Genomic DNA, 15,338 nt, shown 5'->3' on the forward strand with positions numbered 1-15,338 from the left:
TCCCTTTCCTCTGTGGCAACTATCAGACTGTTTTCCGTATCTATGAATCTGTTCCTATTTTGTTTGTTTGTTTATTTTGTTCTTTAGATTATACATATAAGTGAAATCATATGGTATTTTGTCTTTCTCTGTCTGACTTATTTCACTTAGCATAAAACCCTCTAGGTCCATTCATGCTGTCACAAAAGGTAACATTTCCTTTTTTTTTTTTTTTTTATGGCCAAGTAGCATTCCATTGTATAAATGTACCACACCTTTTTATCCACTCAATTACTGATGGGCACATGAGTTAGTTCCATATCTTTGCTATTGTAAATAATGCTGCAATGAATGCTGCAGGTTCATAGATACTTTCAAATTAGTGTTTCAAGTTTCTTAAGAAATATTCCCAGAAGGGGAATTGCTGGGTAATAAGGAAGTTCTATTTTTAATTTTTTAAGAACCCCCCCCCCCCCCCCACACACACACACTGTTTCCCATAGTGGTTGCACTAATCTGCAATCCCACCAACAGTGCAAGAGGGTTCTCTTAGGACCATATCCTTGTCAGCACTTGTTTGTTGATTTACTAGTCTTGATGTAAAGATATCATCCATTCTGACATGAGGTGATATCTTGTGGTTTTTTATTTGCCTTTCTCTGATGATTAGTGATATTGATTATCTCAGTGTGAAACATCAAGATTCAAGCATGGTGTGTTAGTATGTCCCAGAAAGATTAACAGCCTCTGCAAGTCTATGTCAATCTGTTCAGCTATCTCCATTCCCCATACCAAATAGTATCCCACCACTCCCTCAGCCCCTAGCTTTGTCATTGCCATTACGGCATATATTTCCTTTTAACTCTTCAAGAATGAGTTAGGTTTCTTAAGAGGGTCCAGAAAAGTGGAGGGTCAGAATCTGAAAGAAGTGCATAGTTCAAGTATGTACTTTATTATTTTTTAAAACTTATTCACTTCTGCCGAAACCGGTTTGGCTCAATGGATAGAGCGTCGGCTTGGGGACTGAAGGGACCCGGGTTCGATTCCGGTCAAGGGCATGTACCTTGGTTGCGGGCATATCCCCAATGGGAGGTGTGCAAGAGGCAGCTGATCGATGATTCTCTCTCATCGATGTTTCTAACTCTGTATCTCTCTCCCTTTCTCTCTGTACAAAATCAATAAAATATATTTAAAAAAACACAAAACTTATTCACTTCTCTCTCAACAATGATTCATTTCCTTCCTATTTATAGTCTTTAGAAGGAAGTAAGCATTTTCTCTGACACACTGGATGCCTATAAAGGTAGATCTCTAGTTATAGAAATCTTTGCTTTACTATACCAGCAAGGAAGATAATTCTTTGGCACTAATTTTGAACTTTTATGAAAAGTTTCCAAGTTGATTTCTACCTGTACTTGTTTAAATAAGATTTCTGTATTGACATACTTGTGCTTCATATAGAAATTTTAGATTTTTTTAGTTGAAAAAAACACAGGGAAAAGAAAGTATATATTTTCATGGTTTCTACATTTTACCTATAAAACTTTGGAAAAATTATAGATATGGTGTTAAGTTTGTGACTGCAAAGCCAATTTTCAGTACACCCATGTTCATAAGTATTATTTTAATAACACTTTATTGACATATTATATCAATAATAGAATAGAAAATAGAAAAGTACACAAGTTATAAGAGTTCAAATTGATGTTATCAAATAAATGAACACATTCATGTAATCATCACAAACATCAAGAAATATACTTTCAGCCCCTCCAAAATTCCTCCAATGCCCCCTCCCAATTATTAGCTCTCCCCCAAAATGTAGGCATTAATTTGTGCAAGAGTAGGGCTTCCCTTGCAGCCCTGGCTTTGTCCAGAAGGTCATCTAGAAGGACGTTCAGTGTAATTACCATATTATGCTTTTATTATTATAGATAATCCAAAATTGAAGTTATGAAGGTGGGTATTACCCACATGTAGAATAGTAGAAACCTTGGGGGAAATGGAAATTTATATTAACTAGAGTCTCGGTGCATGACATGACATTTGGGCACTTGTCCTTTCAGCCCAGCCTACATCCTGTAGCAGTTTGGGAGTCCTCGGGGGATGTCCAACTGACAGCTTAGGCCCATTCCCTGTGGGCCTAAGCCAGCAGTTGGACATCCTTTGTTCTGCTGAGGAGGTGGGAGAGGTTCCTGCCACTGCCACTGTGCTCGTAGCCCTCAGCCCCGGCTTGTGGTTGAGTACAGCTCCCGCTGTGGGAGCACACTGACTACAAGGGGCAGCTCCTGTGCTGAGTGTTTGCCCCCTGGTGGTCAGTGCATGTCACGGGACGTTCTGCCATTCGGTCAATTTGCATAATACCCTTTTATTATATAGGATTATATTTATCTTGAGAACTTTATTATACATACAAACATATATATCAAGTCACTTTGCCAATTTTCTGTAATAATTGTCTCATAAAAATATTCAAAATGAATCATTAGGAGGTAGTAAATGAAAAGGATTGGAGCAAATATTTCTCCCTTAGTGTTTAGGAAAATGATATATAACATTCTGAGAAACAAAATGTAGTATTTAAAGAAAGTTTTTTTTCTCTGCATTTAAAATATTGTATAATCTTTCAGATCTCTGCTTCTCTAGTGTACCCCCACAGACACATCAGATACCTTGTCTAGCTGTACTTTGGTGGCTCTTGAGTATTGCTGTGCCACAGACCATAGAGAATTAGCCAGGCTGAATGTTGGAGTAGGTTCAATGGCCATTCATCTAGACATACTCTTTCATTCCCCAAAATACTAGGGTAGGTTAACAATTTCGTCAGTATGTAAGAACTTGCTTTTACAAATGGGCAATTTGAACAGAATGTACATTACTTTAGGAATTTATAAGAATCAATGCACTTTTGAAGGAAATATGATTTAAATGTTGAGATTTTGAGTTCACAAATACAAATTATTAACACATACTAACATTATTAAGGAGAATAATTAATTGACATCACTTGAGAGGAGATGTTAATAGTTGAGATATTATGAAATGATTCAGGGAAGCCCACATATTTTTTTGCAACTATTCCTGTGGCTGAGAGTGTTCTTTTGAGTAAAACATAATGGTGTGATACTTAATACTTCTAACTTCAACATAGTACTTTTATCTCATTTAATTCTCAAAATAATCCTATGAGACAGGCAAGAACAGTATGAAACAGAAACAGAAATTGGGGATCAGGAGAGGATGAGGGGTTTGAGGGACAGCAGAGCAGGTCATTGGCTGTGCCAAAACTAGAGTGGCACTCCTGACCTCCCAGTGCCAGGCTTGTTCCATTTTAGTCCTTGGACTTGTTTTAAAAACACATGAAAGCCCCCTTTGGGTGACTTTTGAAACAGCAATTCTTTCTAAGTCAGTTTGCAGGCCCCAATAATTAATTTCTATTTTTTAAAAGTTGGGATCTTTTTTTTTTTTTTAAAGTATATTTTATTGATTTTTTACAGAAAGGAAGGAAGAGGGATAGAGAGTTAGAAACATCGATGAGAGAGACATCGATCAGCTGCCTCCTGCACACCTCCCACTGGGGATATGTGCCCGCAAGCAAGGTACATGCCCTTGACCGGAATTGAACCTGGAACCTTTCAGTCCGCAGGCCGACGCTCTATCCACTGAGCCAAACCGGTTTCGGCAAAAGTTGGGATCTTGAATGTATCTTTTTCTTTATGCATTAATATTAACTGAGGGTCCACAGGGTGGTTGGCATTGTAATCGACTAATTTCATGTGAGTTCAGACCCCCCACGAGGCAATGATTAAAAAAAAAAATGCTGCTGGTTAAAAGCATGCTGTCAGATATACAGGCAAAGATATTTTTCTGTCCTTTGATCAGGGCTGTTTAGTTGTATGCAGGCAACTTTGCCCCCCTCTGCATGAAAGCAAAACTTAGCAGTGCAGAGCTGCCACTGATACTGAAAGAAGCTGTGTATCCAGAGAAGCTCCATGGGTGTGGGCTGGGGGAGGGGTAGTATACAATTTGGCCGTTTATTTGGTGTATCAAAATTGCTGCCTCTCCTCCGTTGCTGTTGCTAATAAAAAGTATTGTTGGTATTTCACTGGATACCATGTACTGACTTTTCACACTTGCTTTTAAGACTTGAATCTATCTTACTCCTTGTTGCATCACAAAGGACTTAGCAATTTTATTCTTATTGTATCTAAATGATCAACTTTGTGTGTGCAACTTGGGCTTATTATATGCCTTTTCAGCACTTGCGTGCTAAGGAGAAAGCAGGCCTTTTAAAGGAACAACGGAAGTTAATTATTTTGCTCTTGGATGCTGTTTTATTAAGCATTTGGCTTTGGCATTATTCATTGGCATCTGTCATTTCTCTATGCCTGAAGCTTTTGATTCAGACAATTCATCAGAAGAACAGTTTTTCAGCAAGAACCCGCCGTGTAAGAATCTGGACTGTAAACTGCTTCTATTTCTGCCGTCTTTGGTGTGCTGTGGCAGCTTACCGGGGACTAACAAAACCACCATCATCTCTCCTTGGCTCATGAGACTCGTGACTGCAAGGATTTACTTCTAGTGGGTATTCCTTGATAATGTTCCCTTCATTACAATCAGAAAATGGTTTTGAAAGTGCTTTGAACTTTATAGAATGCTTAGCAAACATGATAGTATTGCTATTATTATCAGTTAGGCCTGACAAAAAGCTCACTCTAATAGTGTGGGATTAATTCGAAAAGAGAGCAAGATCTGGTATCTTTAGTTTTGTGCATGTTGGGGAACCTAGTAACAATCTCAGCCGACAAAGAAATATCTGATCCATCTGTTTGTTACTGCCTATGGGCTTTCAGTGCTTGGCAAGGGAGGATGAAATGAGATTGAAGGGCAGAGGAATGGAGAGATAAGAGGTAAATAATGGCCCAAGAGACTTCACTGAGACCTGGTGGGAAAAGCGGCTCTTTGTCCCTCTGCCATTCTGTGAATCTCTGTAGTATTCGTATAGTGTTATTGATGTTCATTGGAGTCAATGATTGGAATCTTTTACCAAAGTAACTTTTCTCAAGAGTTATCTTATACACTAATACAAAATATGGTTCATTTAATACTTTGAAATTAATAGAGGATGGGAAAGCGAATCAACTGGGCACTTTACTTAATGCTCAGTGTTGCCCTAAGCATGTTGTATATGTTATAATATTGTCATAACAATTCTACAAAGTAGGGTAGGTCCTCCCACTTTATATAGGAGAACAAAGAGGCCCCAAGATGACATATTTATTTTTGTTCAAGTCAATACTACAACTCATAAAAAGTAGAGCTTTTAACCTTGTATGCACCATAATGACTTTGAAATGAAATGTTTACTAATTTGATGTTTTCAAGGTTCGTTACCAGTTTTTTCCCCCCAGTTTTACCTATAATTGCATTGATGAGCAGAAATGATTCACTTCATTTTTACAAATTCCCCAGAGTGTTTTATCAGTTAAGGTATCTGCAGTAACAAACGGTCTAAAATGTGTAATGCTTCTTTTTCATACAAAGTAAAAAAACCCCAAAAACTCTGATATTTTTAACTGATAGGGTTGACTGTCCTCCAAGCAGTAACCAGGACACCTAGGTGCCTTCCCTTTGGTGTGTCCTCCATCTTAAACATATAGCTACCACGACTATATGTGGCATGTAACAAGTGCAGAAAGGATGTGAAGAGGGAGTGAGTGATGGCAGAGATCACTTTTGCTCCTGTTCTGGCGAGTTAGCCACACGACCTATGGTAATTGCAAGAGGGACTTGGAAGTACAATCTGGCTGGGCAGGGCTGCACGTTCAGTGTGCACCTGATTTAACTTGCAGATTTTTGCAGGCAATACTTTTTACCACTATTACCAGAGCCTCCATCTTTCTAGGCTCTGACATTAATTCTCTATTATCCACTGCCTTGCTACAAAGCCAATGACATATTTTAGTGTGTGTGTGTGTGTGTGTGTGTTTTTCCTCATCAGAATTGTCATGGTTTAACATAGTAGAAATATGTTTCTTGCTCACATAATAGCAATGCGGGCTCCCAATGGTGTTTGATATTTGTATGTTGGTATTGGGGGAACTCAGGGCTAGAGGGACTGTGTTCTACACTATCATTTGATTATCTTGACATCCATTATTTTTATCTTTTTAATTACATTTATTGGGGTGATATTGGTTAATAGGGTTTTTTTTTTTTATATGTTTCAAATGTACACTTTTATCACATATGATCTGTTTATTGCATTGTGTGTCCATCATCCAAAGTCAACTCATCTTCCTTCACCGTATATTTGGCCCCCTTTGCCCTTAAATACCTGTGTACCCAGGAAGAAAGGGCAATGGTTTGACGAATAGCTAGATATTCTCTACCAACTGGATAATGATTTTTAAAGCATATTTATATTGACCAAACCCATACATTTGACAAAGGATTGAGTGTGTTTACTTGAACTGAAAAAGTATTTAAAAACATTCCTGCCATTATTTAAACAGAAAGAGGGGTAGAATAGTAAAAACTACCTAGCTGCAGCTAAAAGCTCCTGTGTTTTTGAGTATATAAAATGTATTGACAAATATTCAAAACACTAGGCAAATCTATTTTGATTATATTTGCTGATTGTAAAAGCTGACTTTCAATGCACTGCATATAATTTTGTCATTTGAGAGAGGAAGTGTATTTGTAGAACTATGAATATTCTCTCATCTTGAAAACAGTCCATATTTGTAACTAGATTAAATTCATTTTATGGGAAATTTACATGCCTGCTGATCTAAAGAATATGATTTTGATAATAATATGTACTTTCTCCCACTGAGCATGTCTGACTTTAACCCCTTTGCGTGGAAAAGCATGGATTGATTGTATTATTAAAGTAGAAAATATTTTTGAAGACTGAAGGAAAAAATAATGGTACTAACGTGCAAATGTTAGCATCAAATCTGAAAATTGCTATTATTTTAAAGAAATAGAGATTTAATACAGTAGAATAATACTCTATTTTTCTATGCAGATCTTAAAAATATAACATAAAACTCATGTATATAAAGTTTTATATACTGTATATAATTACATAAAGTATATTCTCAGGTAATTATTTTACCTGTGGATGGCTTACTTTATATTGTTTGTCATTACATACCTAAAAATGTCAGGATGGCAGTTTAGCTTGTAGACATTTTTTTCATTAAAAGCTAATCTGGCCAGCATGGCTCAGTGGTTGAACATTGACCTATGAACCAGGAGGTCATGGTTCGACGCCCTTACATGCCCAGGTTGTGGGCTCAATCCCCAGTTAAGGGCATGCATGAGGCAGCCGATCAGTGATTCTTTCTTTACTCTTCTTTCTTTTCTTTTCTTTTCTTTTCTTTTCTTTTCTTTTCTTTTCTTTTCTTTTCTTTTCTTTTCTTTTCTTTTCTTTCCTTTCCTTTCCTTTCCTTTCCTTTCCTTTCCTTTCCTTTCCTTTTCTTTTCTTTTCTTTCCTTTCCTTTTCTTTTCTTTTCTTTTCTTTTTTTTTTTTTTAACATATTTTATTGATTTTTTACAGAGAGGAAGAGAGAGGGATAGAGAGTTAGAAACATCGATGAGAGAGAATCATCGACCAGCTGCCTCCTGTACACCCCCTACTGGGGATGTGCCCACATCCAAAGTACATGCCCTTGACCGGAATCAAACCCGGGACCTTTCAGTCCTCAGGCCGATGCTCTATCCACTGAGCCAAACTGGTTTCGGCAGTGATTCTTTCTTATCATTGATATTTCTTTCCCTCTTCCTTCTTCTCTTTAAAATCAATAAAAATGTATTTAAAAATTATTTTTTAAAGTTTTTTGTTTTTTTTTTGCCTCAGGATTTTAAAGAACTATTGCATTGTTTTTTGGTGTCTCTTGTGGCTGATCACTATGTTGTAAATCTAATTACTGTACTCTTGTGGTTAATATGTGTTTCTCTCTGATAGCTACATTTGGTTGCTGATTTATCATGTAATCTTACAATTCTGTCAGTTGTTGTATAATGTGTTTTGAGGCTGTATTACTAGGTATATATTTTTTGATAATACTTCTTCCATTTCTTTGCGTTTTGTCTTTATTTGCTTCTACTGCACACAGGCCTCTTCATCTGATAGGGCCAAAGTCTTTGTCATTTCAGGGCTTATATATGAAAATATTTGTAGCCATATAGTAAAGGGTACTACTTTGTCAGTTACAAGTAGAAAAGTCCTAGGGAAGGGTTTTGATCATTCCAACTTTGTACATTGACCCATCCGTCATCCAAGCCACTGTGCCCAAATGGATGGGTAGCATGACTCATCCATTTGACCTAGTCTTTTTGACATATTGACACTCTGGTCAGGCAGGGTGGAGGTGGGATTTGTTACCAAAAGAAGGAGGAAAAGGTGCCGATAGATAAAAATAATAGTTAATTACACCGTTTTTAATACTTTCCCAGATTGGGAACACCACTATTTCCTAGTTCTAATCCTGTTCCTGCAATACATCTCTATTATAGCCTTTATGCCTAAGCCTTCATTAGTCAATGCATTTAATAACTTCTTTATTTCTTAGCACTTAGTATTTTCTTTACAGAATTTATCACCTTGTCTGATAGTTATATCTATGTATGATTCCCTTGTTAGATTGTAATTTCTCTGTAGTAAGGAACTGTTTCCTTTTCATTTTTATAAACTTTTTTTTATTGAACTAACTTTTATTGCGTGCCTTCTTTGTGCCATATACTGTGGCAGCCACTTGGCAAATAGTGGACCCCAATAAATGCCTTGAACAAAGCTTTCTGTACATTTTCGGGACATGTTTTTGTTATGTTACTAAGGTTGAGACAGGCTAGATGCTTTCATTTCATTTTTCAGTGGTTATAATTTAAAATCACACAGTCTAGAGAATGACCTTTGAAATGTTACACATGATGTGCATTCCAAGGGAAAAAAACTTGACTGGGCAGGCCAACCTCCTTACTGTGGTGTTTTGACATGTGATACTTGAGGGATGAGGCAAAAGAGCAAAGCAGGCCGAAAATCTCATCATGAGAGATGAACCTCGAGCCTGGTCCATCCAGTTTTCATGAAAGCAGGTAGCACATCCATTGTGTCCAGTCAGCTACAGGCTCTTTAAAGTTTTGAACACTGTGAAGTCACTAAAATAAAATCTGGTGTTTCTCAGGGTACCAACAAATAAAACAAAGGGCAGAGTAAAAAATGGAAGAAGTGAAAACTCCATATTCTACCTTCTGACTATCGCATGTCATAATCATAAAAATGTATTGGAACTATTTATCTTTTTAAGACAAAATCACTTGTCTTTAGAAATAAGCAACATTTATTCCCATACAACCTGATATTTTCCTTCAGACCCTGTGGTATTACTGAAAACCTAACTAACACTGTGTGTGTGTGTGTGTGTGTGTGTGCGCATGTGTATATGCATGCACATGTGCATAAGTTTGTTAAATTCTGTTAACACCCTAAACTACACATTTTCAAAGAAGAGCTGTGTATGCTTTTGAGGAAAACTTAGCAATAAAGGGCTGGGTGGAGGGAGTAAAGGGGGAGTGGTCAATGGGAGACATCTGTAATACTATTGACAATAACAAATATACAAAAAAAAATGAATAAGTAAAAACTTACTTATTTTTATCCAATTGAGTTGTTCTTTTCCACTATTTTTTAAACTTTATACATCTTCTTTCTTATACCTGTTTTGCTACTTCACTTCTGCATACCAAATTCATACTCATTTTTATCTTCAAGTAATAGGAAATCCCCAACTCACATGACTTAATATGGAGATGTACTATGGAACCTAGAGTTTCCAGGGTTGGTTATTCACATCATTGACACCATTGAGAACCCAGATTCTTGCCATTTGAAAACTCTGATCCTCGGATTATCAGTTTTGACCTCAACCGAATTTATTTTGTGGTTGCAAAATAGCATCACAACCAGTGATAACAATGTCCTGCTGAAAAAGATATGTCCTTTCCCATGTGTCTGTGTTTCACGGTGGGGAAATCTTCCCCAGAAGCCCTAGCAGACTTCCTCTCACAGCTCCTTTACCAGGATTAGGCTCTGGTGCCCTAATTAAACCACCTCCTGGAAAGGAGAATGGGGTTACTATGATTGTTCAGATAAAAGGACTTACTTTTTAAAATATATATATTTCTATTGATTTTTTTACAGAGAGGAAGTGAGAGGGATAGAGAGTTAGAAATATCGATGAGAGAGAGACATCGATCAGCTGCCTCCTGCACACCCTCCACTGGGGATATGCCCTTAACCAAAGTACATGCCCTTGACCAGAATCGAACCTGGGACCTTTCATTCTGCAGGCCGACGCTCTATCCACCGAGCCAAACAAGATTTACTTTTAAAGAATAAGAGGAAAGGGTAGGGCTCATCCTGCCTAGCTGGTGTGGCTCAGTGGTTGAGCATCGACCTATGAACCAGGAGGTTACAGTTCGATTCCTGGTCAGGGCACATTCCCGAGTTGTGGACTCGATCCCCGATGGGGGTGTGCAGAAAGCAGCCGATTAAGATTAATGAATCTTTCATCTATGATTTTTCTATTTCTCCCTCTCTTTTCCTTTTAAATCAATAAAGACATATTTTTTATAAAAAAGAAGATGTTTCTCCCTGACCACCCCACGTAGAATTGATTTTCTTTTCTATGCTCCCAGCACAAATTTGAATGAGCATTTTGTTTATGTTATTTGAACTAAAAGAAATTACTATTAATGTTTTATTTGCAGTTCATGCATAATGTTTTTACACACCCCATTCTACCTATTGCTAGAGGCATATATGTTGATAGTGCTTATGTACTAACTGGAATATCATTATACCTTTGTCCTTTTTGACAATTGGGTTGGACAAGTAAAGTTTAAATACCATTCAGGCCCTAGCCAGTTTGGCTCAGTGGATAGAGTGTCCGCCTGCAGACTGAAGGGTTCCAGGTTCAATTCTGGTCAAGGGCATGTACCTTGGTTGTGGGCAAATCCCCAGTAGTGGGTGTGCAGGAGGCAGCTGATTGATGTTCTCTCTCATTGTTTCTAAGTACTGCTCTCCCTTCCTTTTATTTTATTTTAAAAGTAAAATAAAATAAAATAAAATAAATACCATTCAGGGTTAATTATGGGAGTAAATTTGTCCAAACATAGACAAAGGCTTAAAATCCTCTGGTATTCTATGTATTACTAGAGGCCTGATGCATGAAATTCATCAAAGGGTAGGCCTTCCTTCCCCCAGCTGCTGGCACCAGCTTCTCTCCAGCTGCTGGCAGTAAGCCCCCCCACCCCCTGCCCTCACCTTGGCCTGGCACTGCCTGCATCTGCCACCACCCCTCCTTCCCCTTGATCGATTGCCCTGCTGGCCAGTGGCCCGGGCTTCCCTCTGCAGGGCCGATTGTGGGGTGATAGCACCCCCACCCACCCGCACTCCTGCCCTGGCTGTCCTGGCATCAGTGTGTCCAGACGGTCATTCTGCTGTTCGGCCATTTGGTCAATTTGCATATTAAATTTTTATTATTATAGATTATTTTCACTTCAAAAATCAGAAATTTAATGCAATGCAGCTTAAACAAGCAAACAAAAAAGGACTTTATTCAAATAATTGTGAAGGGCCATTATTGTTGATCAAATTGCATGTACAGTTTCACCAAAATAGGTTGCTGTGTTTAAAACTATCACATTAGTTAGTCCTTATAAATATACTCCTATGTCAGTAACAATACTTTCTCAAATGTTTTTGAAAATATACATGTCAGTTCTTAGTATTTGTCACTGTTTCATCCTGTCATCTGTCCTCTGCCTTTGGCCTATTGGGAACATGTACTGGAATGATGGAGTGGACGGGTCAGGAGTGTTGAAGAGCAAAGAGAAAAAAATGGAAACTGAGAGGGAGGAAGGTTTGTTCTAACATGTGTGGCCTCTTATTCTTTCCTTAATTTTTCATCTGTATTGGTGCACAAGGAGCCAAGTAAATAATTCATATTCCTTCTTTACTAGTTATAGATGATATGTCTTGCTTATTAAGAATGAGTAAATTTACTGTTTAAAAAGTTGGGGACTTAAGTTAATTGGTTCTTAAACATTTTTCCTTGAATATAAAAATCTACTTATTTTATGTCAGCTTCTTTGACAATTTTTCCCCATTATCTTTTGTTTTCTTGACTTGCCAATGTACTCCATTTGTCCATCATCCATTGGCTCCTTCACAAAGGAGATGTGATCAAGACTGTTGACACAGGCCATTCTGTTTGAAGTTTCTACCTGCCAAAACAAAGATTACCCTTTTTAATGCTGCTTCTTTTTTTTTTTTTCAAGGGCTTAAAACACACACACACACACACACACACACACACACAAAACAACATAAAAAAAACCCCGTCTTAAAAACAGACAAATTAACAACCTAGCTGTATCCCTAGCATTCTGTAGCCCATAGTTATGTTGTGAGTACAAATGACAGGACTTCTGGGAGCTGAATGTTTCTCTTTTTCATCCAACTGTTCTGATGTAAACATACTTTAGTCAGTAAGGCAAGAGTTATGGAACAGGAATTTTGAGAATCTTTATTTTCAGGCCACTAAATCTCCCTGACCCATCTCTTTCTCACACACATGAATTTTTGTTGATTGTTATTCTACTCTCGAATTTCATAGAATAAATCCTGGGTTTATTTTCACTAATGAAGGCTATTTTAATTTTGGACTGGAGAACAGCTCTCATAGCTTTAGAACTGGTCTCAGTCCGCTATCCTAGATATCAGATTTAATTACATACATTTTCTAGCAAGTTGTATGTAAGTCATCAGATCATTTCACCACAGAACATATAAATTAGTGCTGTAATTACCAGGAAGTGTCAAATGCATCTCATTATTACATGGAAGAATTTGTCTTAGAGAAATAAATAATTTCATTCTAAAGGAAAGGGTAAAAGTTCATGTATTTCTGGGTACTGCCAGCATCTCAGTGCATAATTGAATAGGTATGAATCTTTTGAGGATTAAATATGAGACATGAGAGTGACTTTTAAAAAATCCAAACAATTTGAATAGTCCTTTCTAAATTCATAGAACAATTGCTCAGTTTGTTCCTTTTATTTAGACTTAGCAAAAAATGAATAGAGTACCTTGTCCCCCAAAGTCTCATAGAAGTGTTTATAATCCATTGACATCAGAATCAATTCTGTAGATAGCTCATGTGGATTGTATCTTGAGGCCCTAGGTAATTAATTAGTCTCAGGCATCCTTTTCAATGCAGTATGTGTGACTCCCACTTTTTCAAATTCTTTGAAAGTGCCAAACTCCATCTTGCTTCAGGGCAAGTGCACATGTGGTTTCTTCTGCCTAGAATTATTTTTCTTGCCCTATTTGCTTAGCTGGTTTCTTCCTAATACTTCAAGTTTCAGCCATGTATCACCACTTCTAAAAGGCCATCATCTGACTACTCCATCAAAGTCCTTCTTCCGGTTATTCCTTCTCATTATACATTGTCTCTTCCTCTGGTGTCACAATTTATAATTGTGGGTTTATTTAGTCTCTATCTTTTCCCTATCCTCACCACTTGGGGATTTAAGAAGTCATAGGAACAGGGGCATATAGTAGGTGTTTAAGGTTATTATTTGATATGAAGCAAATATACCAATTAATATTTGGTGACAAATATACCAATTAATATTTGATGACAGAATGAATGATCCTGCTATCAGGGCTGGAACAGAACCCTAGATGTCCAGAATCCTACTGTTGTAGTACTTGTGACACTGCACACTTTTCCCACATAATGTATTGACTCTGTCCATATAGAAAATAAGCCTCCACATAGCCTAAATCCACCAATGTCTAATTTCTATGTTATATTTGGGAAGCATAAAGAATCAAGTAGTTAAGGCCTCCCTGGGTATATTGTTAATATGCAATGATACCTCAAGAGCAGTAGGATTCTGAACAGAAAGTGACAGTTTCATTTGACAGTTAAAGAGCTTCTGCTGTTCAAGAAGACTAATTGACTCTAAAGTCAAAAGCTACCTTTTTCCAAGATAACTCATTTATGTGTGACTTCCCCCTCCATGTTTTGGCAAATTAATAGGAAAGGTATAAAAATAGGCTTTATTTCTATTGAATTCAGCCTTATTAAGCTTTGCTTATTTTTATTAAAAAGATGAAAATAAATATTGGTTGTCTAGCATAATACTTTCTACACACTCACACACCTATCCTGCATTTTTTTTCAAGCACAAATTATCTTGAAAACTTATTTAAACTTAAATGTGAAATCATTTTCTTGTCTATCAGAGAGATATGTCAAATTTTTTTATTCTCTTAGCAGCAGGTATTTTGCTGTCTTGAGTAGAACCATTTAAGGTTTCTTTTGTGGAGGTAATACCACAAAATGTTTCAGCATTTTCATATTACTATTTTATTACTAGACAAAGCAATTTATATAATTTTAGAATTAGAAGATTCCTTAGAGGCATCTAGCTCAATATCCTTATTTCTTATTTTTATAATAACAAACTCAACTTGTATTTACATATCCTTATTTTGAAAAAATATATAAATAAGACTATTTAAATAAAATATTATTTATTTTTTCTCTTAGAAAAGACAAGAGTTTAATCTTCAACATTTAGTAACTTTTGGTTCTAGCATCTTATATATGTCCCCATTCAGCTCTTTCTTATAATTTCTGAATCTTGGTATATTTGCTTCATATTGTTTTACTTTATGAAAAATCCTTATGAAGATTTTTACTAAGTTATCCTAAGTGCTATTAGATAATTTGTGAGTTAAAGGAATAAGATGTCTTTAAGCTTTTTTTGAAGTTTAGGATGTTGATAATAACAACAATCATTTTAATTTTAAATTGTGTACTAATTTTAGGACCAAATCTTGACCCTTTTGAAATCACATCTAGAGAGCCTCTTTATCTCATAAATTCAGCCGATTAACCTCCCTCTGAGGTAGCACACTATTTCTGCAGGCAGGCTGGCCAGCACAGCTTTCCCTCTCTCCTGAGGTAGAAGCCATTTATTTCATCTCTCCTTTCCCCTCTTCTAAATGTTTATATTAAAGGTTTCTTTTATTTATTTAATTATCCTCACCAGAGGATATGCTTTTTATTCATTTTAGAGAGAGGAACAGAAAAAAAGAGCATAAGAGCGAGAATAACATTGATGTGAGAGAGATACATGGATTGGCTGCTTGACTGGAAATTAAACTCACTACCTTTCCATATTTGGGATGAAGCTTCAACCAACTGAGCCACACCAGCCATGGTTCTCTAATTTATTTTTATGCCCAGCAAGGAGAAGATGCTCAGTAAATA

At 36.8% G+C, this 15,338-nt stretch overlaps 1 protein-coding gene and 1 pseudogene across 3 annotated transcripts in view; one reads left to right on the forward strand and one right to left on the reverse strand.

The window, feature by feature from the left end:
• LOC311617451 overlaps positions 1–12,258 on the reverse strand; it is a 29,176-nt pseudogene extending 16,918 nt beyond the window's left edge. The window contains exon 1 of the transcript in view: positions 12,183–12,258. The product of the transcript in view is annotated as an uncharacterized misc_RNA (transcript). The remainder of the gene's footprint in view (positions 1–12,182) is intronic.
• Positions 1–15,338, forward strand: part of SLC44A5 (solute carrier family 44 member 5) — a 311,252-nt gene that overhangs the window by 102,237 nt on the left and 193,677 nt on the right. The window lies entirely within an intron of this gene.

The sequence above is a fragment of the Pipistrellus hanaki genome (genome assembly GCF_964339955.1).
Source record: "Pipistrellus hanaki genome assembly, chromosome: 2".
Lineage (NCBI taxonomy): Eukaryota > Metazoa > Chordata > Mammalia > Chiroptera > Vespertilionidae > Pipistrellus > Pipistrellus hanaki.